This window comes from Dama dama, chromosome 33 (genome assembly GCF_033118175.1).
Source record: "Dama dama isolate Ldn47 chromosome 33, ASM3311817v1, whole genome shotgun sequence".
NCBI classification, from domain to species: Eukaryota; Metazoa; Chordata; class Mammalia; order Artiodactyla; family Cervidae; genus Dama; species Dama dama.
Genome location: NC_083713.1, coordinates 40826225 through 40853801, shown reverse-complemented (window position 1 = coordinate 40853801; position 27577 = coordinate 40826225). Strand labels below are relative to the sequence as shown.

At 42.7% G+C, this 27577-nt stretch overlaps 1 protein-coding gene across 2 annotated transcripts in view; it reads right to left on the bottom strand.

Annotated features, from left to right (window-relative positions):
* The window catches only part of ACVR1 (activin A receptor type 1), a 127594-nt gene extending 102773 nt beyond the window's left edge, over window positions 1-24821 (bottom strand). Inside the window, exon 1 of one of the 2 annotated variants that reach the window (XM_061135496.1) lies at window positions 24719-24821. The gene's annotated coding sequence lies outside the window, so the exon portion shown is untranslated. The remainder of the gene's footprint in view (window positions 1-24718) is intronic. The other variant, XM_061135498.1, reaches the window with a different exon arrangement.
* Between the last annotated feature and the right edge of the window lie 2756 nt (window positions 24822-27577).

Sequence of the window (27577 nt, the reverse complement as noted above, 5' to 3'; positions counted from 1 at the left end):
CTGAGTTCCCAGACGCTGTGAAACAGAGACAAGGTATCCCAGCTGTGCACTTTCCAAACCCCTGCTCTGCTAAACTGTGAGTAGAGTAAAACGGCTTTTGTTTAATGCCACTACATGTGAGACGGTTTACCATGCAGCAACAGATTGACTGGAACCGTGTAGTCAAGAGTATAAGAGGGTGTGGTTGAAGATAACCATGGAAAAGAATCTTAAGGAAGATGCCACACATCTTAAAGTCAATTTAAACAGTTTAGAATTTCTTCTATATGCCATGGTAAGCAGCTGACAGGCTGAAGGTCAAGGGAATTATATGACTGGACTAGGAAGCTATATTAGCAGCAGTGCACAGACAGGAGCTCTAGCAAGTTCACAGAAACACTTGACATAGATACGATAATCTTAAGTGTAGATCTCATAATTGTCCCCATTTTACAAACGAAATTCTTGAGAGACGAAGATCACCTAGAATAATCTGACATCTAATTCAGCAGCAAAATCCATTGGCTCTATCTTCAAAATATATCCTGATTCCAACCAACTTCTCATAACTCCAACCCTGGTTCAAGCCTTCACTATTTCTCACCTAGACCAGTGATCATCCAACTAAATTTATCACCCATAATCAATGAATAACTCTACAAAACACCCTGTCCAGTGAGTTGGGTCCACAGATCACATGTCAAATTACAGCAATGTCAAAGTGCCCTAACAGTTTCCAAACACATAAGCTCAATTTATGTACCTATCATATAATAAGTACAAATACTTCTTGGGATAAGCACTATGGCCTATTGTTTCCAAATCCCCTACAGACATCAATCTTTGGATGGAGGAATGAAAAAAAAGAATTCCTGATAATTCTTGAAATCACAAATCATTTAAAAAATATTGCCAACGTTCTGGGACTTCCTTGGCAGTCCAGTGGTTAAGACTTTACCTCCCAGTGCAAAGGGTGCAGGTTTAATCCCTCATTGGGTCAAAAAATCAAAACACAAAACAGAAATAATACTGTAACAAATTAAAGAAAAACTTTAAAAATGGTCCACATTAAAAAAAAAATCTTTAAAAATTTTATTACCAACATTCTTCACTATTTACTACTGACATCTTTTAAAACTTGTTTTAATAATTAAGAATGCTTAGTAGTTATTTACAACAAGTGAAGCATATAGAAAACATTCAGACACTGACTAATGGCAGGAAACATTACTGTACAGTATCTAAATAACCTAGCAAGGTTAGCAGCACTATGCAGAATCACATGTCAAAACAGCCAATTTAAGGACTTATTTTGCTTCCAAAATTTATTATCTCTTGGCACACCACACATAGGGTTTTATTTTTAAAATACTCTACACATAAGTTCATTAATGTCTATTTGCAAAATGACTCATTGTACCCGTTGGGCCATGAACATACTATACACATATAACCTGGCAATAGCAACATACAAGTCCAACTGGTTATTTGGTGATACTTCTTTCGAGCGTGCTCTTCTTGATTCCCAGAATAGTCAACCTTAACCTTCTACTCCATGTGTCAGCATTTCCTGCTCTGGCTGTCCACTTAAAGTCAGTAGTTTCCTTAGAGTCAATAAAATCTCTGCTTCGACTGTGGCTAGTGACTGCCTCCTGGACAATGCAAGTATCCATCACCTTAAAGGATGGAAACTGAAAAAAGAGTAACAAGCTATCTCAGAAAATTCCAAAACTGGGGGGTGGGGGATGCAGTGGAGGAAGTCAGCAAAAACTAAGTCAGAAAGGATTAAGTGATCAGTAGATGCTCTGGAAAAATTAAAATGAGGGGAAAATGTCAGAGTCAACATACACAGACCAAAGTCCCAGGCAAATTTGTCAATGGATTTCAAACACTTAGCAAGAGATAATCCCTGGGGATCTCAATACTAAGAGTAAGTTATGCAAGATGAACGTAACTTCATTTTTCAATATGACTCCAAAACTAGAAGCACAAGGAAACATATTTTAGAAGAGCATCTGACAAAGTCTCTTATGAAATATCTGTGGTCAAGATGAACAAAAAGAGGGCTTCCCTGGTAGTCTAGTGGTTAAAAATCTGTCTGCCAATTCAGGGGACATGGGTTTCATCTCTGGTCCAGGAAGATACCACACACCAAAGAGCAACTAAGCCCGTGCTCCGCAACGATTAAGCCTGTGCTGTAGAGTCTGAAAGCCACAACGACAGAGCCCGTGGGCCACAGTTACTGAGCCCACACGCCCTCGCGCCTATGCTCCACAACGAGAAGCCACCAGTGAGAAGCCCACGTACTATAAGTAAGAGCAGTCCCTGCTCGCTGCCACTAGAGAAAGACCACACGCAGCAATCAAGACTCAGCACAGCCAAAAACAAATCTTTAAAATAATAATAATTAAAAAAAGACAATGGACAAAAAGATAAGCAGATATAACTGTGAGTTACTGCATTCAAAAAGTGCACTAGAACTCATCTCTTCCCAAAGTGATAGAAACAGAATCCCACAGATTCAACAGGTCAGCGCTATGGAATGAGACCTGACAAAATGGAAATGAATCAAGGTAAATTTAAGGTCCTACATGTAGTAAAGGAAATAAAAGACAAAGACACAGGTAGACAAGACGTACAAGGAAAACAGGCCATGGCAGCAGAAACTGAGACTTCCATGGGTAATCAACGCAGTAAGTACAACAATGTGGATCTCTGAAATACAGCAGTTTCCATGTGTACAAGCATGGCAGTCAGAAAAATGAAAGGAGAGAAAAATCCACTCAAGAATATTGCAATCAGTTCTAAATACCAATTTTCAAAGACTTTCAATCAAACAGAAGCATAAGCAATAAGGTGGGCGGGATGGCAGTGACCACTGGGAAGCCCTGGAAAGATTCTGCTCAGATAAAAGAATATCAGGATGAATGAGCTAGGTCTGATCATGTAAATATGATATTGTACTCTATTCCTTATAGCTGAAAAAAACAACAGCTCTGACCAAGGATAAACAGACGCTGCACATACTGTAGACCAAAAAACCCAACCTTCAGACAGTCAGGGCTGTCCAAAAGTAGAGGGAGCTCATGGTAGAAACTGCGTCCCACAACTTTGCAGAACTTCAGCGAAGCCTGGGGATTCACTCAGAGGGTAGAATTCAGAGCATCACTGGCTCTGGATGGTCGGATTAAAGAACTCCTCATAAGCTTGTGACTCTACCACTAAAGAAGAGGCCACTGAGGAAGTGATGAATACACATCACTTCAGAAACATGCAACCAACGGCAGCAACTTCCGAAGAACAGAGGGAAAGATAGCATTATGTTTCAGAGAAGATGACCAAAGGCTGAAGAAGGAGCAGCAGCAATGAAACGAGGAGAATGAGTAGACTCATTTTTTGAAATGCTTCCTCAGGAAATGGCTTATGAAAGTCATAGGGTTCAAAACATTTTGTTTAATGACAGGAAAGATGTAAGCCCATTTCTAAGCTCAGGGGAAAAAAGCCAACAAAAGAGGATAAATTGGAGGAGTTTGAGAAGAAAGAGCAGAGAAAAAAATAAACAGCAAGATCTTGGGAAAGGAGATTAAACTCAACCTGAAAATATCTGGCACAGGGTTAAGTGCTGGATAACATTGTTAAGACTCATCTTCACATGTACAAACAAAAGTATTTAAAATTATGCTCTTAAAGAGTTATGCAAACATACCCAAGATAGGTACCAATTTTACAACAAATATTACAGTCTGCCATAGTTCCATGATCTAAACGATATTAATTCCCAATAAATTTATCACTTGCACGTAATTCCTAAAACCATACAAACATCAAGATTCCTTTAAAAAGGTCTAAACGCCATAGTATCAAAATTCAATGAAGCAGAGGAGGGCTGACCAATGGACTTAACCCTCAGGCATTAAGTACTGATAACTGACTCAATGGACATGAATCTGAGCAAACTCTGGGAGACAGTGGAGGACAGAGGTGCCTGGGTGCTGCAGTCCATGGGGTCACTAGGTGTCAGACACAACTTAGTGACTGACCACCAACAAATTGGGCTGTGCCAATATGCAAAAGACAAAATTTTAAAAATTAAAACAAAATTAAAAAATTCAAGGTATGAGTGGATTGCTGTAATAAAAGGTAGTATGTTGAGATGTTTAAGAAAGTTCTTCCAGAAGACTTATCACAGAAGTGATGTTTTAAACAGTAACATCTCAAAACCAGATTTAAGACAACATGAATAGTTTACACACTGAAATATTTTTCAAAACAGACTAAGCCAAATGAATGCTACTGACTTGAATTATAATATCCTTCCTGTTTCTAGTTTCACAATGACTCAAATACGTAAAATAGATTATATTAGTCTGCTCAGAATGTCACAATAAAATATCATATGTTGGCTGGTTTATACAATAGTAATTTATTTTCTCACAATTCTGGAGGCTGGAAAGTCCAAGATCAAGGTGCCAGATCAAGGTGCGGGCCAATTCAGTTCCTGAGGAGGACTCTATTTCTTGCTTGTAGATGGTTTCCTTCTTGCTGTGTCCTCTTATGGCAAAGAGACAGCAAGTTCTCTGATATGGCTTCTTACAGGGCACTAGTTCCATCAGGAAGGCCCCACCCTCATAATCTTATTTAACCCTAATTATCATCCACCAGTCATGTATGGATTTGAGAGCTGGATTATACAAAAGGTTGTGCTGTGCTGTGCTTAGTCACTCAGTCGGGTCCAAATCTTCGCAACCCCATGGACTGCAATCCACCAAGTGCCAAAGAATTAATACTTTCGAATTGTGGTGCTGGAGAAGACTTTTGAGAGTCCCTTGTACAGCAAGGAGATCAAACCAGTCAATCTTAAGGGAAATCAACCCTGAATACTCATTGGAAGGACTGATGTGGCAGCTGGAGCCCCAGTAGTTAGGCCACCTGATGTGAAGAGCTGACTCACTGGAAAAGACCCTAATGCTGGAAAACATTGAAGGCAAAAGGAGAAGAGCGTAGCAAAGGATGAGATGGCTGGATGGCAACACTGATTCAATGGACATGAACTTGGGCAAACTCCAGGAGATAGTGGGAAACAGGGAGGCCTGATACGCTGCAGGCCATGGGGTCACAAAGAGTCGGACACAACTTAGCGACTGAACAACATCATCATCCCCCAAAGACCCTATCTTCATATGCCATCACATATGAGTTAGAGCTTCAACATGTGAATCTGGGGGAAATACACACAATTCACTCCATAACATAAACAGATAATATTTTTAAAAATCATCCTCAGAACTGCTACTAGTGATTGTTCCAAAATCCAAATCTGATCAGATCCCTTCCTATCTAAAATTCCCTAATAGCGTAGTTTGGAAGGAAGATCTGAATTGTCCAGCAGAGAAGAAGGAATCCTCACAATGTAGCTTTCAACCACCTCTCCAGCTTTACGTCATATCAATTCCCACATGTACCCTAAGCTACAGTTAAACTCAATTACCTGCTGCTCCCAGCATGTACCACACTCTCCTTATGCCTCCTACCTTTAGACTACATGTTCCCTATACTAGAATATTTTGCCCCTACACTGTTAGGCTTAGGTCCACTTACTCTTTTTTTTTTTAATGCTTTGGTAATTAGTCATTTTTAAAAATTATTTACTTATTTATTTTCGCTGTGCTGGGTCTTCGTTGCTATGCAGACTTTTCTCTAGTTATGGTGGGCGTGTTTCTTATTGTGATGGCTTCTCTTGTTCTGGAGCACAGGTTCTGGGGTATGTGGGCTTCAGTAGCTGTGGTTCCTGGGCTCTAGAAAACAGGCTCCAAAGTTGTGGCCCATGGGCTTAGTTGCTCCATGGCATGTGGGATCCTCCTGAATCAGGGACCAAACCCCCATCTCCTACAGTGGCGCGTGGATTCTCTACCACTGAGCCACCAAGGAAGCCCCTCTACTTAAAGTGTGTACCTAATAACCTCCTTTGAGTTGGAACCTTCTCTACCCTCCTCCTCCCAAAGCTGGTTGGGTGTTCCTCCCCTGGACTCGCTGCATCTTCTGCCCGCCCCGGTGACAGACAGCACCTGCCAGCCTGTACCTGAACAGCTGACTTACGTGTCTCCCTTACTAAGCTGTGAATTCTCCTGAGGCCAGGAATAGCGCCTTTGGCCCCTGTGTTAGCAACACATATCAGCGCAAGGCATATCACATAGTTGGTATCCCCCCCAAAAAAAATACACAGTTAAAAGCATGAATCAAATAGACCATAAAAGAGTTTAAGAGAAAGACAATGGAAGCATTTTTTACTTCCAACATTTCACATCCATTTCCCATGGACATATGTCTAGTTAGTTAGACATTTGCACAAAGCTTTGGTGATTATCTCAGTCACCAGCCAAAAGGAACACAACATAGAAATCACTCCAGGGTCAAGAGCAAAGAGAAAGGAAGAGAACGAATAGAACTGGCAAACACAGGACACATAGCAGAGTGTTTATCTGTGAGAGAAACTTTACACTCCCCAGTGTCACGAGTTCATTTATTACCTTTTAATATTTTTCATAAACGCCAATGAACAACTGGTGGACCCCTCACCAAATAAAACATCTCATTCAGACTTGCAGATGGCAATTCCGGGTTATCAATTGATTAAAGCATCCTCCCTAGAAAAACAACTCACTCAAGCCTCCCTCAGCAGAAATGCCAACTTTTAATACAGGAATCTGAGCAGAATTGTGGGGGGTCTTGGGGGAAAGGCTTTATAAACTGTAAAATCCACTGGTGGTCATTACTGTCTGAATTATCCTTGTGAGGTGATGGTCCTTCAGCGGGAGAGTGGCTGAATTAAGTGAGAGAAATGACGTGGTGCTCCATCTGACTCATATTTTGCCTTTTTCTCCTCTCAAGAGAAACAAGCTCTAATGATACATTTTCTGATGACCAAACATTAACTCATCCACTGAACTCTCCTCAATGACTAAAAAGTTCCTTGCTTCATAATAAACCAGTAGCCTGAAAAGTTAATGTAAATACACACAAGGGAGTCAAATTTTTATATTTTTTCCTCAAGCCATGACACCCTAAAAAAAAGTCATCTTAAGAGCAGATTTTTTTAGACATGACTCTAGAAAAGAGGTTATCCGCCACTTGCCCTTCGTAGAGGCAGGGGGAAAAAAGTGCTCTAATATGCTTTTGTCCTGTGGCTATAATTAAGGTTGAAAAAAGCCTTCAGTTTTCCCCTTGAAGACGTCATCAGATTCGAATGACTCCTGTCTCATCCTCATCTCCCCTCCATGTCTTTCCATTTCCCCTAAGCAACTAACTCCCTGCTTTCAACTTTTCACCACTTATTCAAAGCCTCTCCTCTCTTGTCCTAAAAATTGCTGATTCCATTTCTTTACTCTCTTTCATCATCATTCCCCTTCCCCAAATCCTAACACTAGATCTTTAATGACTCATGGGAAAGATAATTAAAAAAAAAAAAAAAAAAGGACAGTGGTCCATTGTGATAAAATAGAGAATTCGTAACACAAAATAACATCTCCCTTGATTCAAAATAACAAGTATTTATTGAGTGCCCACTGTGTGACCTGTAGGAGCTACAAAACAAGATCAGCTTTCAGTAAAGCTGCAAGCTTTGTGACAGGGGCTGATTCATCTCCACATCCCTCCACTCAGCTCATCAAAGTATCTCATACACAGAGGAGGGCCCCTCTGAAGTCCAGAGAGGTTTGGGCCTCTTCCACTGTGATGCCTTCTGGTATTATATAAAGAAATGCCAAAACTCAGTGACAAAAACTGTGTATGTTTCAAATATTTACAAAACATGCCAGGCAATATTACTGGGCTGGTCTCAAGATAATTACATGGTCCAGTAATGAGACAAAAGTTCAAAGCTGTATGATCCAGGATGCCTTCTTTCAATCCTGTTGGTGTATTTCTGGGCTGTGTCATTCAAAAGTAGTATTAAGACCAATGTGAAGGTCTTGAAAGTGGGCTGCTTGGGCCAAAGGGCACTTCTGTCCACCACCAGCACCACCTCCCAAGGTCCCTACATAGCGGCGAGAGGAGTCTTGGCAGAGTCGGTAAACAACCTCAGCAGTGAACACAAGGTCTCTATCCTCAGGGAAGTTGCAAACTAATTTTTTTTTTTTTAAAGACACACTCTCCACCCCCATCCCTCCCCAAATATAATGGAAGAAATGTTGCACCAGAAGACCAGGACACCATCCTGGATCCATCTCTAATCATGGACAAGTCTTCTTCAACACATTTAAACTTCAGGATTTTCTTTTTTTTCTCCCCCTGTAAAATAGAATATATTAATTTTGGCCATGCCTTCTGTACAAAGGTTATCTAAAGGCTCATATAAGATGTGGTGGTATTTTGGTAAACTGCAAAGCCCTTCACAAATGAAAGCTACATAGGTCCAATGGTTGAGTATTTAATCACATGCTGCCTTATCATTGCCATAAAAAGAAAATGACATTTATAAACATATAAAATCATAATTTGGCATTGTTGTGTCCAGCAAACAGTAAGAAAAGGGGAGAAGAGGTGTGTGGCCATGACTTGAAAGTAGAGCAGTCTTATGGGGCCCCAGAGAGCTCTGGCAATTTTTCTGTGAATATCTGAATATTTCCTTGTAATCGTTATTCCTTGTTGAAATAACTTCCATGAGTAACCACAGAGATGACTAGTCCTCAAACAAATCCAGATTTACTCCCTAAGGCCCCATACTCTGCCAGGCGTCTTCTGCAGTTAGAACTTTTAGAGTCATTTGCAGGAGCAAGTCTCCTCCCTCTCAACCCCTCTAATCTCATTTCCTCCCTCATGCTAAGCTTACACAAACAGGACTAACCTAAATTACCACCCTAAATTACCAAAACAAACTGCCCTGGAGAACCCTTATCTGTTTGGGTCACAGGACTACCCTTCCCTTCCCTTCCTCCAGGTGAGTGAAAAAGACATTCCTCCGCTTTCCAGACTCAGGGTCCCTTCTCCCTGCACACATCCCATGGACCTGCGGCAGATCACTCTCTCAGCCCTTCTTCCCAAGGAGGTTGCTTCCCCACCTTAAACTTCATGCCTAGACCTAGACAGGCTCTCACTGGAATCTAGCTCAGCCTTTTCTCCTGAGCTGTGAAGGTTCTTCTTCTGACAGCTCCCCCTGGATGTCCCAGAGAACCTCAGGCAGGACTAGTCAAGTTTATTTTATTTTTTTTTTCCCAGTGGGTTTTGTCATACATTGATATGAATCAGCCATGGATTTACATGTATTCCCAATCCCGATCCCCCCCTCCCACCTCCCTCTCCACCCGATTCCTCTGGGTCTTCCCAGTGCACCAGGCCGGAGCACTTGTCTCGTGCATCCCACCTGTCAAGTTTAGCCTGGCCCCGTCCAGCACTCCCCACTACCCTCCATTCTGCTCTGCTTTCACCATCTATCCACTCCTGCTGTGACCTGAGACTCTCCTCCTCCTACCTCATCAGGGTCATATCAGTGATTCAACCACCTCAGCAGCCCTGAAATCACCACCATCGTCTCCAGCCACATCTGTCACTGTTTCTTGACCAGACTGCTGTTCCCTCTGGCTCCACGTAAGTGTTCCGCAAAGTGGGACATGTTTGACTGGTGGTCCCCCCGACATAATGCTCCACGGCTCTTCATTTGGTCGCTTTCCAACAGTTAATGTTTCTCCTATTACGTAGCAAACTCTTAAGGTGCACATCGAGACCACATTTCCACAAGTATGGTTGTTTTGAACAAATGATCATGCTCATTAGAATAATGTGGGGAACTTTTAAAATTTCTGGGTACATCCCAGACCAATTAAATCACAACCTGGGTGGGGGCGGGGCTGGAGCATCAGGTTTGGAAATTCCAATGTGCAGATGAATTTGGGAACAACTCTATTAGAATGAGCTGAGAGACAAGTATTTCAGGGGAAAGGCTTGAAACCATTTAAAGAAAATGAGTTAGTCAAAGGTATGGTAAACAGATAGGAAGGGTGCTCAACTCACCCTGGTTTGTCCAGGGCTCTAGCACTGAAGATCCTGGCATAGCTCTTCATCACAGGCAAATCAGGACAGTGGGTGACCCTAACTCGTCAGATGAGGCAGTGTCTGAAATTTGGGAATGAGTGCTAGTCTTTCCCAAAATGTGTCCAGCAAAATACTATCCCCTCTCCCTGGGGTGTGAACAGCTGTGTAGCCATAAAGGGTTCCACTGTGGAATAAGCTGGAAAGACCCCAGGGATATCCCAGGATAGATGATTAAGTTAATGGTTTTCCTCATTGCCAGCTTCCCAAAACTTCCAACATACTCTAGTCACTTACACTGTCTGACAGGACATAGCCTGCATTTCTTAAGCTCGTATGAGAGCCTTTGTTGGGAGCACTGTATGACTGAGGATTCAAGAAACTTTTTGTTAAATGTTGCCTCACTTGTACTTCCAGGCAATTCTGGGAAAAAGTAAATCTTCATGATGTCACTTCTTTCATGATCAACCTCCTGTTTAGGAAAAAAAAGAAAAAGCCCAATGGATTTCCTCAATGGTCCAGTGATTGAGACTCTCCACTTACACTGTAGGAGGCATAGGTTCGATCCCTGGTCGGGGAACTAAGATCTCACATGCCGCAAGGTTTGTTCAAAATGTTAAAAAAAAAAAAAAAGTCTGTCTCCTTTTCTAGCTCTCCCATCTTTTATCCCTTTCTGTGTTCTATTGTTTTACAAATTTTTAGAAGCATTCAAATCACCTGGAGATAGTGCCACAATGCTGATTCTGATTCAGTAGTACTGGGGTGGGCCTGAGACTGCCATTTTAGTGAGGCTAACTCCAGATGACGCCACTACTACTAATCCAACTCGTTGGATGGCATCACCGACTCGATGGACATGAGCTTGAGCAAGCTCCGGGAGTTGGTGATGGACAGGGAAGTCTGGCATGCTGTAGTTCATGGGGTCACAAAGAGTCAGAAACAACTGAACTGCTAATCCAAGGACCACACTTAAGCAGTAGGGCTCTGGTCACTCTCAGTTCTAAAGGATGTTGTCTTTCCTACAAGCCTCTGTGCCTCAAAAGCCCTTTTCCCACATGATGCCTTCCCACCCATCTTTTAAGAAGCTTGAGAACATCACTGTCCTGAGAAGATGACTGTGCTGCCCTTTCAAACAGAACCACACATCCCAACTTTATGCTCACAGCTCCGTTCTGGTGCTGCACTGGCGTAGCTTGACCATTTTCCTGTCTCTCCCAAGCTGAGCTCTGTAACAGCCTGCCTCTACACCTTCAGCACGAGGCACAAAGTAGCTAGTCAACAAGTCTATGTAGAAGGATGGAGTGGCTCCACAGGAAGAGAAGCATGATCGTGGTCCAGGGAAGACTTTTTAAAAATGAGGCTGTTAGCAGAATCAAATTTTAGGCTTCGAGTTTTGTGGTTGAGGATCTTCAGCAGGAGAAACAAGCAGAATTTATGCTATCATTGCAGAGTCAAATCACACTGGATTATCATCGCCTATTTGTTACAGGATACAAAACAATAAAATTCCCAATTTCTTGAAACAAAATCCAGATAAGCTTCTGATTAACATTTAACAAACTAAAATCACTAGGCACCATGGGAAATGAAACACTACTGACCTCTAAATGTGCATTCATCCACTTTATGGAGAATCCTTTAGACAACTCTAAGTTTAAATAAACCTTTGTGAAAAGATTACTCCAGCAGGTTTAACGTAGTCACAGCTGTCAAAATCATGGGCAATGTATCACACTTAAGAGAGCATTTGAAAATGTGTCAATAATTATAATTAGACACTTGTACCAGATCTAATATACTTTCACTACCCTTTTACTTCAATTGATGTGAAATTAAAACCAGTGACTTAAAACTGCAACTCTCAGATCATAATTTAATTCTAAAGTAGATATAAAACCTGTCACACTACTAAGATAGAGTACATTTTACTCAAGAGGAGAAAAGGCCACAGTATTGTAATACATCATTTTAGGTAAGGTGACCACCTTTAACACGCAAAGGGTAAAATATATTATCAAGGTGCAAAGTCTTCCAATATTTACTTTACCCATCTGTATCTAAAAATTTCCCCTTCAAAATTATGCACGACCCACACAGCCCGGAGATAATAATTCTTAACATTCCGGTTTATTTCCTACTAGCCTTTTTTTTTCCTATGTCATACAGTATACAACTACAAACCTGAATTGTACTATGCTTTATGTTTATGGAATTATACATAATTTGTGTGTATGGAATTACACGGTTTTATAGTGTCCTGCTTTTTCTACTCAATGTTGTTTTGTATAACCTCCATGGTCAATCTATTTATTCCAAATTTTTCTTCATGCCTACAATGGATAAGGCAATGGATAAGTACAAGAGACAGGATACACGCACACAGGGATTACCAGACAGACACAGTTCCTGCTTTTGGTATTTAACCACAGATATACTGATTATATATACATGATATATATGCTGTGCATTATATATGCATACATACATATGTATATGTATACATCCATATATTATATATATAGTAGTACATGCAAGATACAGAAAAGGAAGCACTAACTACATGGAATAGCCAAGAAAAGTCTCTTTGAGAGGGTAGCTTTTAAGGTGAGATCTGTCCCTGGAAATTCATCTAATATTTCATGATTATACATAATTTCCATGTTATTCATAATGTGTGTGTATGCATACACACATATATAGTTTTTATGCATATATACCTAACCTTTATAGGTTACTGTAGAACATTTAGGTTTTGTTTTTTTTTTTTTAACTATTTTACAGAGACTTGAATAAATTTGTATACTCAAAGAGCTTTAGTGATTTTTTTTTTTTTTTTGATGAGTAACCAGGGGCTCAAAATCTTTTCCAGAATAATTACATTTATATTAGCAGCCCAAAATTTCCAAGTCTTTCAAGTGAAATAATCCAAGCATGTTGCTTAATTTTAGGGGAGCCAATTCCAAAAAACTACTGAAGTACAGGGAATAAACATGAATTTTATATTACATTTTATTTACTTGGTTTTGAATTTTTAAGTACATCTAATTTGGTAACCACCAAGAAATCCAATCATCTTATTAAACTATACCAGTTAAATATCTCAAAATTTTAAACAATCCCCTCTTTTACTTTCTTCATACTATAAAATACTTTGAAAGAGTTAAAGCAGCCTGCTCTGGTCTGTTCCATAAAATTTTTCTGTTTCTTAAAAGATTGTCTATCATAGACCCATTGCTTTTTTTAAAATGCTATTACAAAAATGAAACATTTTTCCCTAAGTCTAAAAATCCATTGGCTCTATTCTTGATCAATAACAAAAAGCTGACTATATGAGTTTCTTTGTCACTAAAGGCCTACTTATCACTCACCGTATTTCAGAGAGAAAGAGAGAGAGAACCAACCACGTAAGGTCTGCTTTTAACATAAAGCACAAACCAGGAACAGTACTTTAAAACAATCAAAGTAAAGCTGTGGTTAGTAAGGCTCCCAAAGCCCAGGATTCTTCACAGACTCAAAATTATAGAGGGGGAAAAAAGTCATGAGGCTCCATTTACTGGAACAGCCAAAACAGAAGACAACTGGACGAGAATCAGCAAATTATTAAACTTCAGAAATAGCTGAGTCTGTGCCCTTCCTGACAGATAAGAAAAGTGCCACAAAGAAAAAGGTTGATATAGTGACTTTTGGGAGCCCCATTACTGGTTTACACCAGAGAACAGACTAGTGCTTGAGTCTCATGGGTTACTTTCTCATTTCCACCATGCCATTGTGCTTCAACCTATACTGTAAATTCAAATGTAAATATCCTTTAATTCAGCAACTCCAACTCTAGATATTGACCCCCAGATATACAGGAGATAGGGCTTCCCAGGTGGCTTTAGAGGGAAAGAACCCACCTGTCAAACCAGGAGACATGGTTCCATCCGTGGGTGGGGAAGATGCCCTGGAGGAGGGCATGGCAATGCATTCCAGTATTCTCGCCTGGAGAATGCCACGGATAGAGGGGCCTGGTGGGGTACAGTTCATAGCGACACAAAGAATCGGACACGACTGAAGCGACTTAGCACAACACACACAGAGCACACACAAGAGATAGACAGATGGATCTGAGTTACACGGTTTCAGATCTACATATCCATCTATATATAAATCAATATGTAGATAGAGTAGTAAATGTAAAGATAGTCACTGCAACATTGTAACACATAATGTTACCTAAAATAACAAGTGAAAGACTGGCTGAATACATTATGATACATCCACACAATGAAATACCTTTCAAAAGAATGAGGAAACTGGATGGTACTGATAGCAAAACATTTCCAAGGTAAGTTAAAAGAAAAAAGTCAGGTATAGAATTGAAATGTGCACAATATGATACACTTATGATATAAGAAAGGCACATCGGTTTGTAAATGTGGAGACTATCACTGGAAGGATACACATTTAGTTTTAGTCATGGTTTTTCTCCAGAAAGGGAAAGCAGAAAGCTTTAGAACAATGTACCTTTCACTATATGTCCTTCCCATACTTCAAGTCTTGCCTTGAGCACATGTAACATAACACAAAATTTGTTTGTAAAACATAAAATACTATAATGAATAAAAATGATTTGGGGGGAGGGGGGCTGCTCCACGAAGCATGTGGGACGTTAGTTTCCTGACCAGGACCTGGGATTGAACCTGTGCCCCTTGCGGTGGAAGCACAGAATTGGCACTGGATTGACAGGGAAGAAAAATACATTATTTTTGAGGTTCTGGTGGAACACCAGTAAAAACATTGTAAGAACTCATATTATTAACATGTACATGTAATGAAATAAATCTATGTGTGTATTAGAAATAAACCTCCAATTTGAGAAAAAATAAATAAATAAAGAGTAAGATGGCCCAAAATGGAGACTGAAATATCCAAGACAAAAATCTTTCTGAGAACAAAAGAAACGCTCTCCTGGAAGATTTCCATGTTTAATACCCACACCTGAAAAAGATCACTCCACCTAGGCTTAGAATGTCCTAGAACAATAGAACTTTTAAGGATTAAAAGGGAACCAGGGGAGAAGGGGAGTAGCTGATTAAGTAACAATGAGTTGGAGGGACTCCTAAACAAACAAGCCAAGACAAGGGGGGAAAAACTCATCTGAATTTGAAAAGGACATTCCATTCTAAACTGGATAAAGGCAGGAATAAATCCCAAACTGAACCAGTCTCTTTTGACTTTTTCCCCCAATTTCAGGGCATCTGTGATACAATTTAAAAAAAAAAAAAAAAATCATTGCTTGAATTCTCTTCAGCTAAACAAGGCTTAGCAAAATAGGCATAAACGTAAGTTAAAGGTGTCACTAATCAAAAAGTATATCTGCCTTTGATTCTATGAGCAGATGTTCATCAGTTCCCATGTCCAAAAGCTGAAGACTGTTATTCTATTCCTTTGTTCGGATAAACATTTGGTTTATTTGCAAGACAGGGTGCACTTGACCCAAAAAAGAGTCAATAAGAGACTTTGAACTGTTTGTAGCTTGTTCATTTATCATTCAGATCTTAGCCTATGTTTTCCCATTTCCAAAAGGCACTTTCCCACAGCTTCAAGTCCTTATTTCCAAGGTTCCAATATCATATTTCCAACTCCTCACTAGATTCAAATAAGCCCTCTTCTGTATCCATGTCCCACCAGAACCTCAATGCCAATACCACACCCTATCTCAAACCAGGTCCTTTTACTAACCTCCTGCTTTAAGATCAACACTATTCTCCTAGTCATTGGTGATCCAAAAGTCAGATATGCTTGCCCACTACCCATCCCTCCCTCTCTTCACAAAAATGATTTAATTAATCTATGGCTTCTCCAGCCCAAAGTCAAAACCCTAATCCTACTTTCATTTCTTCTTAGATTCTGGCCATCTACCCTCATCACTAGACTGATCACCAACAGAAGGCTATATAACAGGGGTCTTACACTCATGCCTACAGGGACAAGGCAGTTAGCATATAGCAGTAAGGCTGGTTAGGAGTCTGAAGAAATAAAAGAATAAATAGCAACTGAGGCTGGGTCTCAGTACCTGGGGGGAAAACAGGATGAGCCAGGACTCTGGTGAACACAGCACGCACATCCCCTCAGACAGACACAATCACAGGTTTCCTGCAGGAATAGAGGCCTACTGCTGCCAGAGCTTGCAATTCCGCAGGAGTAGGTGGAAGTTTGGACTTTTTTGTGCGAAATTTCCCCCCATTTAAATGTTGGCAACCATTTGAAAAAAATGTTTTGAATGCAATATCAAGCAGGACAAAACTGCAAGGTGGATTCAGCCCAGAAACACTGTTTTCAAGCTCTGCTCTTCAGCATGATGACGTGGGGATGCATAGCCTGGATCAAAGCTCAGACACGGGACCTCAGACTTCTTCTGTCACCCCTCTAAGTCTCAGAGTCTCTTTCTGTAGAATGAGGATAATAAGATGAACTACCGCATGCAGTTGTGTGATCCTTGAACGAGAGAATGCAAATAAGGAGCCTGATCAGGGCCTCCTTCACAGGTACTATTATCTTACTGATGCTCTCTAAAAATTAAGTCTAAAACCTCCAGCCTGGCATCCAAAGTAAACCATGATTTGACTCTTAATCTAAGTTTTCTTCTAAAGTGCTGACCTTCAGGTACTCCAGGCACATTGCAAACAGCTTTTTAACTTTATTAACTTCCATATTTGCTTAGCAAAAAAAAAAAAGAAAAAAAGTGGGAGAAGGGGAGGGTATGCAATATAACCATTTAAATAGGACTGGCCATTCTACTCAGGACACTTTGGCCCTGAAATTAGTGCAAACTGGAAGACACGAGTCTGCTGTTTCTTTGCAATGTCTCAGGTCTTAATGTCTCTCCAAGAAGCTATACCTCAAGGCACTGAGTCTGATTCCAGTGATTAAAAATATGTACAGTTCTGTGTTTTACAACTAGGCTCCTAAACAAAAGCCAGCTACCTCATATTTACTTGCCCCATTCCCTGCTTTGGGAATGTTGCCTGTTCCATAACCTACATATATACATAACAGATACCTCTCCAAATGAGAGCATCAAAATGGTACCTCTTTCCACGGCCAGCTAAACAGCTACTTCCTCAAAGGAGTTGGTCTATGCTTATCCCTCTATATCTTGTGACCAAGATACTTGGGAGTTCTGCCCTTAATAGTTACACGTGCAATTCTTCAAACCCTTACTCAAGTGCACCTTGAGATCAACTTGGTTTTTTACTGAACTTGATAAATGTTTAATAGATGAAGAACAAAGAAGGGGGAAAAGATAAAGCGGCAGCAGCAGCAAGGCAAGGAAATGTTAATGATAAGGACAATGACAACAACGACGGTTGCTGCCATGGGATTTAAGCTCTTATTTACATCTTTTAATGCAAAGAGCTGTCCCTTATTAATCCCGTGTTGCATTTCTAAACAATAAATGTACAGAGTCACCTTCCCCACCTCTCTCTCATCCTTTTGGGGCATGTTACCTGCTGTCCCCATATTACTGAAAAGTCACCTTTCCATTCAAATATAATCTAAATAAACAGGGAGCTAAATGGCTCCTGCCACCAGTTTAAATCAATTAGCCCCACCTTCACTGTTGGTTGGGATCAAGATAATGATGCACTCTTGAAGCTGGTCCAAAACCCATATTAGTCACTTTAACCTGATTTGGAAAAACAATCAAAGACCCCTACATAGAGAAAAGAACAACAGGGTGGATGTGGGGGGAGAAGGTGGGGGAGCAAAGGGGTGTGGGTCATCCGTAGAATGACCAAGGCTCATACAAGAAGAAAAACAAAATTCTTGCCCAGATTAGCAAACATTCAATAAACGAATTAAGGCTAATTTTCACAATATCTAGAACAGGTTTTTTCAAACTGCTGGTTAGAACGCATTAGCAAGTTGTGAAATCAATTTATTAGATAGAGACCAGAATATTTTGTAACAAAAATTGAATTAGAAATCAGAAGGCACTGCAACACTGTTCTGTAAAATGTGTAATTCAGCTTCATCTTTAATATGCACGTGGACGCACATGTATGTACTCAGTCATGATGTAAAATGAATTACTGAGAGTCAAAAATGTTTTTAAAACATTGAAATAGAACGTGTGTGTTTATATAATCTCTGGGGACTAAGATTTTCCATTTTTCACTAGGCCACACTCATAAAATAAGAGAATGTCTGTTCTTAACACCTATTGTGCACAATAGTTCAGTTCTTCAAGTTCAAAAAAGCGTATGAAAAATTATCATTGAGCATACTTTTCCCTTACCATTTTCCTATTCCCAGGAAGGAAGGTAAAGGTCACTCTAGAAAACCACCTTCACTTTTTCCTCTTACTGATTGTCCCTCCATATATTTCTTTTTTGTTGTTGTTGTTAGGCTGGTTGTTTAATTTATTCAGTAATCTGTATTTTTTAAGATTGATGCAAATTATCAACACATTTATTAGCAACTATATGTATACAAAGCATTCTATTAGGAAACGTGTGTGAAAGGTGACATGATGGTATTTATCTTTTTTGTATTAACTTAATTGGAGGCTAGTTACTTTACAATATTGTAGTGGTCCCTCCATATATTTCTATCTTGTCTAAGTTCCTGACATCAAGTTACAAGCCCCAAAGCTCTACCTCTCTTAGTGATATTTGCTTATAAGAATTAAACTATCACTTAAGCAGAGTGAGCAAGCACAGTGGATTTTCACCCAGAATGTAACATCACTCATCAATCTTCAATAGTGAAGATTCAGAATTTGGTTTAAGATACCTCCTCAACCTAGCTCCTCTAGACCAGAAATAGTTTTGCTCAACTTCTTATGTTTTTCTCAGTCCCTGCTCTCCAAACTTCAAGTATCACCCTACATCTAACATTTAGCTTTGTCCAAGATCACCCCATCTTCCTTTATCCCCTCTGCACATTTCTCATCAAACTCAAGGTTACTTTTTAGTTCAGTCAATAATCCTTCCATAACTACCTAAAAAAAAAAAAAAAGAAACAAAAACTACAGCAGTCTTATTTTCAAAGGTATCCATACTGCATGGTGGCCACCAAGGCCTATCTGGCTTTCACAAATGACAAAGGCACCCAGCTGTCAGGCATTCACGTGGAAAAGGTCTACATGGGATACCCACTCAAAGCAGCCCTTAAAAACCTACTGAAAGAGGAGTTTACTTTGGATTCCATCCATTTACCCAAAAGGTCATCCACCTTCCACCTCTCACATGAGTACTGCCTACCACACTATTTTCACTGTCAACTGTTTGAGAACAAATGCAACAGAGAAAGTCAGTGTCAAAGAGTCAATTCACCAGTGTTTGAGTACCAGCCCCACTCCCCAGTCCCTGGTGGCTCAGACGGTAAAGTGTCTGTCTACAATGCGGGAGACCTGGGTTCGGTCCCTGGGTTGGGAAGATTCCCTGGAGAAGGAAATGGCAGCCCACTCCAGTATTCTTGCCTAGAAAATCCCATGGATGGAGGAGCTTGGTGCAGGCTACTGTCCATGGGGTCGCAAAGAGTCGGGCACGACTGAGCGACTTCCCTTTTCAGGAGTCCTTAGCTCTGCAGGGTAAGAAAAATAAGTTGAGATCTTCTTCCCCTCAAAAGACGTGTCATCCTGAAATTCAAAAACAATCAAAAAAGGAAACATATATTGAAAAGAATAGATGTCTTTTGAAATCACTAAGTACAAGTTATAATACCATGCATGATAAAGGGATATAAACAATAGTTCCTTCTACTTAAGAATGACTTTTGTCCCCAGCTCCCAAACTCACATTTAAGGACCTGTGCCTGGCGTCATCATCTCTTGAGACCACCTCCCTGACTGTCTGGGTTATTTTGCCCCTCTCATATACAACCATCCATTCATTCTCTTAGCAATTAAAAAATGATTTACTGACTGTGTGGTCTGGGCCAGGTATTATATAAGGTGCAAGAGATACACAAAAGATGAATAAGACACAAGGAGCCCATTAAGAGGATTTGAAAAGTTTTCAATCAGTGACAGAAACTGAATTCTGCAGAATTTTAAAAATAGAGAAAAGAATAACCTCAAGTCCTTGCTCCCAAAGAGATCAGTCAAATCCCAGCATGAGTACTGAAGATGGCCAAACACTAGAGGAATGTCAAAAGGTAAAATCCAGGAAGCACATGCTTGCAATGAAACCACTCTGAGCCCTAAAGGATTTGGTTCTCCCTTAAAGTGTGGAAAAGAAGGACAAAACAGCCAAGACTTAGCCTTATGATGAGAGAGCTGAACTCCTACAAACCCATCAGGACATCTGTGCTAAAGAGGTCCCTCTGACCTACTCCATCCTTCAAAACACAAACTTCCCCTGCTGCATGCATGCATCCACAAAATCTGGAGAGGCTAAAATTTAAAGTCACTTTCCCAGTCACAGAAATAAAGGTCAAATACCCAGAGCAAACAGTGAAGCAACTCCAATGGGCAAAGTGGAATGTTGGTCAGAGACTAAAACCCAAAAATCAAACACCTGAGTAGTGGTGGCTCTGGAAAATAAAGCTCTCAAGATCACAGAAGTCTTTAGACACATAAACAAGCTCAGATTTCCAGAAACACACTTAAGAGCACAAGAATATTGATCAGTCGTGCAGCTGGTTTGAGTATTGGGGTAGAGGGAAATACATTCATTTCAACTTCAAAAAGGAAGCTGCTGGGCCTCTTAATAATTTTATGAGCATAAATTCAAGTAAAACTACCTTCTATCTGAAACAAACACTGTGATGTGCCAGTCACGCCCACCTGAGCTAGCTCTTCCATAAGCGGTCTTCCCAACAGACAAATCCTGGTTTAGAACTTCTGATTCTTCAACTAGCATGGGAAGCAAGAGCACTCTATAGCTAAGGACTAAAAGAGAAGAGGTAAATCTTCCATTTGGTTCTTCTAAGAGCTGGAGTTGGCTGCAGAAAGAAACAGCAAGTTTTCACTCCAAGGGATCAAAGAAGGCATTTTGTACCAGGAAACCCAATTCAATCCTCACTTCCAGGAATAAAGCCACAGTGCCCAATATTTGCTTGGGAAAATAAAACAGGAGACTATGTGGACTCCAATTAAAATCTCTTGACAGCTTTATTTCCCAGCCTCACCAGTTTAAGGCTGTGAACATTTTAGCCAGGCACTGATTTAACTTAAACACCAACTCCCCAGTCTGAACGGTCACACTTAGCACCAGGTAAAAAAACGAAAGCGTTTTAACACTTCATGACAGTATTCCTTGCCCTGTCCTGAGCACGAGATGTATAAGACAAGGTGATACTGAGAACTTCAGCCCAGCCCATCTCTCCCATAACCGCAGTCAGGAGAAACCACACAGCAGCCTGTGCTATTATTTTAGTCACAATACCGGAAATGAGAGTGGAAATAGGAGAAAATGGGTCGGGGGGTGGGCAGAGGGGCTTACCTCAATCTTATTTGGATATGACAACAATCAGCTCGCTTTAAAATTATCACCTGGGTTCTTGTCAATCAACCAACAGTTCTTGTGTGCCTACTTCAAGAACCAAGCTAAGTCTATATAGTGCAGGGAAATATTCCCCAAGTAATCATTATGTTAATAGTTATGTGTTTAATTTTCTTAATCTTTTTACAAAAAAGTATGTATCCTGTATGTAGGTTATAAAGTCTAAAAATAAAATCAGCACCCATGAACCCATCACTCAATCAAAAACCAGAATATCAACCAACACTGTATCATCTACCTACCTCCTCCACCCCGCCCATATCCCCAGGTGCCTGCAGCACGCACACACGCACACACACACCACACACACACCCCACACACCCAGGAATTCATTATCCAGAATTTGGGATTCAATCTAAGTGTCAATGCATCTTTAGGATTATCTCCTAATCATTCAGGTGAGTTCGCTTTCCAAATACAGCAGTGATATACTGTTTCTTCTTAAAACACGGTGTCTTTAAGGCTTTTTTTTTAAGGTAAACTGCTGCTTTAAGGAGAAATACTAACAGACTAAGTGAGACAGACTTAGTTCTGGTAAACTCATGATGATAGTGTACAAATGAATTAAATTTAGCAAACACTGGCAAAAACAGCTAGGAACAAGGGTACCAGCATCCCACAAACTCCAGGTTCAAATCCTTACTCCACCCTTGACAAGCTCTACAGCTTAGGGTAACTCAGTTTTGCCAAGCCACAATTCTTTATTGTAAGGGAATGGAATAATAATAAAACATATGGTTGTTGTGAAAATATAATGAAAAAGTGCATGTAAAGATCTGAGCACAGTGCCTGGCCCGCATCCAGTCCCCTCCTCCCCAAATCATCATATCTGTCATTAAATTCACTCAAAACATATCAAAGGATTTTGCCACCACCAATAGTTTATATTTCCCTAGTTTCTAACATGTAAAAATAAATCAAGAGGCAGGGATCCAACAGCAGAACAGTCACAGAGGACAATTCCTAGTCCCAGCTCCTGTTTGCCTAAAATTATAGTATACACTCATTGATTCCATCTCCACCTTGTGACCTTGAATAGCAGATCATTTTTCAAATCCCTTTCTGCCCCGGCCCTCCCTCCCCGAGAAGGCTGGACTATTCAATCCAACCTTACCTAGAAGCCTATTACAATCATCACAGGACTAGTTCTGTGTAATCTAGAGTAAACTCGGCATAGTCTTCTCTTTACTGATTCAGTCAGTTTTCCATTCCATGGACAGGTGCACAAATTTGGTGAAACACTACTTAGAAAAACAATCAGTACTATTAACAGAATTAAGTTCCTCACATCTGAAGTTAATTCGTCACATTCCAGAACATGGCATACCCCTCCATCTTTACCCTCCATCATCCTTAGTATCCTTTTAAGTTACTCAGAGGTAACAAGAAACTTATTCGTATTCAAATGATCACTCTGTTACAGGTTACAAAAGCTGTAAAACTACTACCTATATCAAGTTTTATTTAAAACCACTCTTTCCACTTCAAGTAAATCTCACCCATACTGAAGACAATGAACCCATCCTGGCCCTTGTTTTCTCATCTGTCCAGAATTTATTGCAACATCATTAACCACCTTTGAGTATCTTCACAAGGGCTGACGGTAGAAATGTGATTATCCAACACACAATTCCATCAACCTAAGGACTACACATCTCAGCCTCAAAAGACTTCTGTTTTTTAATTCCAGGATAGAAAACAAAAACAACTGAATCACGAAAAAAAAGTGGTTTGGTCTCAGAAGCCAGGTGATCCAAATCCTGTCTAGGCCTAAGATAACCTCCCGAACGACCCCTGTGTCCCCATCAGCAAAATGGGGAAGATCCATGTTTCACACTCAAGCATACTGTAAAACTGGAGGGCGAGGCCAGCGTCTGAGGTCAGCACAAGTCTAGCGTCTGCTGGCTGCCGGAGCCCGGGCCCCCCGCCAGCCACCCACCTCCAGAGACAAGTGCCAGGACATACTATAGTGTTTCCATTTAAGGCCCGCCACTTGGATCAGCCCATCTCTTGAAATTTCTTACCACCACCTTTCCAGGAAGAATTTTTTGGGGGGAAAGGGGAGGTGGTGTCTATTTTTTGCCACCGACTTTCCTTGGGCTGTCAGAGCAGTCTGCATCTCTGGAACAGGATTCTTTAAAACCACTGGGCTAGTCTGTGTTTAAATGCCAGGCCTCTTCTCAAAAATATACAAAATGCGGATGAGATCAGTCCCTTCTCTCATCATCTAACTCCCATCACACACACTTCAAAAAAGAAAGAAAGCCCAATGAAATTAACAAATCCATTGTATTACTTTCCTACCTCTCAACCAAAACCACAGTAAGCACAACTTTTTAACCAAGACTTTTCTTCTGCTACCAAGTGGAATGTTTTCTTCCCTAAGGAGCTTCTTTTTACAGCTTCTCTCCCATGCAAGGAGCGTTCAAAACTCCAGAGGGATAAAGGGGGGGGGTCGGGGAAGACTGGGAGACCTATCTAGCACAAACTGGACAGAGCTGCAACAGTCTAGAACCCGACGGAAGTGAGTGCTTCCAGCAGGGCAGAGGCCCACCTCTCTCCCCAGCGCACCCAGGGCTCCAGCCTCACTGTTTTGGTTACAGTGTTGAAGGAAGGGTTTTAAACTTGGCAAAGTACCGTGCAACATCTGTAACCACATTTGCCTTCTGGGGATCGGAAGATGAATCCCACATTCCTGGCTTTGAAGCTTTTTGAAACTGCAGCTAGGAAGAACGGAGGGAGGGAGGGAGGGCGTTGAGCAGAGTTTATTGGCTGTCTCTCCAGCAGAAAATTCCTCTTGGAAGAGACGGATATTTTGAGGGTGGGAGTGATTTGCCCATCCCTTGACTCTCTACCAAGCTCAGCTGGGAAGGTGAGCCCCGTGGTCAGGCGGCCAGATCGATTTACAAGTCAGAGGCGCACAGCCTGAAGGAGTTCGCTACAGGCACACACACACTGCAAACCCGCGACCACCCCACTCCATGCCTCTGCCCTCTCCCACATCCCACCCGCAGTTCAGGCCCACAGCAAGGCAGTTTTGTTCCGCGGCTGCTTCCCCCACCGAGAGTGAATCGGCTTGGGGGGAGAAAGGAATGAAAGCGAGGGGGAGGCACCGCAGACGCCCACCCTCCCACCCCCAATTCCTGCCCCTTTTCCCGCTGGGTTCTCCCCTCCCTCCGTCCCCCGGGCTCCGGCTGGCGCGGCCGGCGACCTGCCCTCACCTCTGGTCCGGCGGCTGCTGGGGGCTGAGCCGGGGGGAGGCGGAGTGCGAGCCAGCCGGGCGCTGCAGGTCGGCGCGGGGCGGGGCGGGGCGGTGCAGCCGGCGAGGGAGCCCGGAACTCCGCGGAGCTGAGGGCCGGCGGCCGTCCCCGAGCGGCGGCGGCGGCGGCGGGCGGGTGCGGGGGGCCGGGCGCTTTCCAGCCCTGGGGTCGGCGCGGCTGGCCGAGGAGCAGCCTGGCAGCGGCGGCGGCGGCGGCGGCAGCCACCCCGGGGAAAGAGCCGGGGGAGGGAGGGGAGGCGGGGTGAAGAGGAGGCGGAGGAGAAGGAAGGGGAGGAGGGCGGGCGGAATAAACTTCCCGAGGCGCCGCTGCACGGGCTGGGAGGACGGCCGCGGGCGGGGCGGGCCGGATGGGGGCTGGCCCGGGGGGCAGTCGCGGGGGGACGGTCGCTGAGAGTAGAAAAGTTCCCCCAGCGCCGAGGGGCAGGCTGCGGCGGCGGCGGCTGCAAAGAGCCGGAGCCGGAGCGGGAGGAGCGGGAGGAGGAGGAGAAGGAAGTGGCTGCGGAGCGCTCGGCCAATGAGTGTCTGGAGCTGTGATTAACCAGGCAGCAACACATCATTTCCTCCCGGCGCGGATCCAGGGAGCCGGGAGGGAGAGGGAAGACGGCGGGGCGGGGCCGTCCCCGCGCCCCCTGCAGGCGCCCGGCCGGGGGCGAGCCCGCCGAGCCCCGCCGAGCTTGGCCGAGCCGCCCCCGGCGCGTCCCTGGCTGTCTGGCTGGCCCGGAGGAGGCTGCGAGCGCGCCGCCTGCGGGGCTCTTCGGAGGCGGGGAGGCGGCGGGGCAGGCCCCAGACGGGCTCCTGCGGCCGGGGTGGGAGGCGGAGAGGCCGCGCGGCGGGGTGAGTGCCCAGGTAGGCGCGGGCGGGGCCGTCTGGACAGCTCCCGGGGGGCGCGCGGGGCGGGCGGGCCGACTGCCTCCCGGCCCGGGACTGCGGGCGGCGCGCGGCTGGACTCCTGCTTGGCTGACTTAGGCTGGATGCACAGAGAAAAGCCTCGGCATTCTCACCCAGGCCATTTCTGACCTGCCTTCAAATCCGCTTCCACTTTGCTCATTTCCTCGCAAGGTCTGGGGTTATGCAAGGGCTTGCCATTTTCGCAGACCGCCTCCTTAGGAATAAAAATACGCATTTGGGGCGGGGGTGGGGGGTGTCGGGGGATCGCTGGTGTTCTGCGGTAATCTAGCCCTGTCCTAGGCGCCATGGGAGCTTACAGTGGAAAGGAAGGAACATTCCCCGACACAGGGAGGTTGACAACCCCGGTCCTTAGATACACAAAACACTCCAGTGTGCTAATATTATCCAGAGCATCAAAAAGGCATGTGAGGATCAAATTTTGCACGGTGCCTGATGAGTGTAAGGAAAGCACTAAGCCATTTTCTCTGCCCTCCAGAAGTTTACAATGTAGTCCTATCACAAAGCCAAATAAAAGCAAGAAAGCAATAAATGCTAATACCGTAAAGTATTTTTATCTCTACAGGTTCATTCATGCAGCAGGCATTACTGGGTGACTGCAGTACTGCAGAAGGCTGCAAAGAAAATGGATGATCTGGTCCCTGCGGGTCAGGAGTTTACAATCTAATTAGAAACACAAGGCAAATATACATGAAACCCCTAAAAAAGAATCCCCAGGTATAATATAAACAAGAAGATGCAGAAGGAGAAGGGCTTTGTACCTGTATGATTGGTGGGAATTTGGAGAGGAAACTCCAGGTCAATCAAGCATGTGTGCCTGTATGTACCCACCTCCCTCTGTAGAACAGTGTGGCAGGGACATCAGTGTCTCTTGGCTGAAACATCATCCCTGCCACTTAAAACCTTTGTGACCTTGGGCACATTTTTACCCTCTTTAAGAAGGGAATATAGCCTGTCTCAGGAGGTTTGTTGTGCGATTCAAATGAGATTACACACATGTGGGAGCTTCTCAAGCTTCTGTGTAAATATTTCTCAGTCTGGTAGGTTTAGGGAGTCCTCATGTTATTAACCTCTTCAGGTAACCTTTATAGTATCCTGTAGGCTGTAAGGGGCTTCCCTGGTAGCTCAATCCATAAGGGCAGGGATCAGGCTTGTTTTTGTCCACAGTGTATCATCATGCCTATCAGACTGGCACATGTGAGTACTCAATAAAGGTTTGCTGAATAAGTCAATAAATGAACTAATGAATCCTATTATGATCTTAACTGTTCTTTTCTCTCTTCCTTCATAGTGCTCTTTTTGTATGGCTGGCTCAATGCAGAACCCTCTAACATAACCCTCATGTAAACTAACTTGTATTCCAGGAGACTCTCTGGGAGGATTCTGGGTAGTTATTTGTGACCTTGTAACATAGATAAGTTGATTGAGTGTGTGTGTATATATAAAAAAAGGGGGATCCACAAGGATACAGCCCTTCAAACAAGCCTCACTAACACAAGGATACAGTCCAGATACAGTTATTTGGCTTGGATATCTTAATCCAGGGTTTCTCAGTGTTGGTGCTGTAGACATCTTTGGCTTCGGCTGGATAATTATTATGGGGTGCCGTCCTGTGCAGGGTAAGAGGTTTTACAGCACCCTTGACCTCTATGCCTTAGATGTAAATAGGACTCCCTCTGCAGTCATGACAACCAAAAATGTCTCTTGTGCTCTGTGTGGGCTCACTCAGTCGTGTCTGACTCTTTAAGACCCCAGGTACTGTAGCCCACAGGCTCCTTTTTCCATGGGATTTTCCAGGCAAGAATACTGGAGTGGGTTGCCATTTCCTACTGTCTAGGGAGGATACGGGGAGGTGAAATCACTGTCCACTGAGAACCACAGCTTACTCCAACAT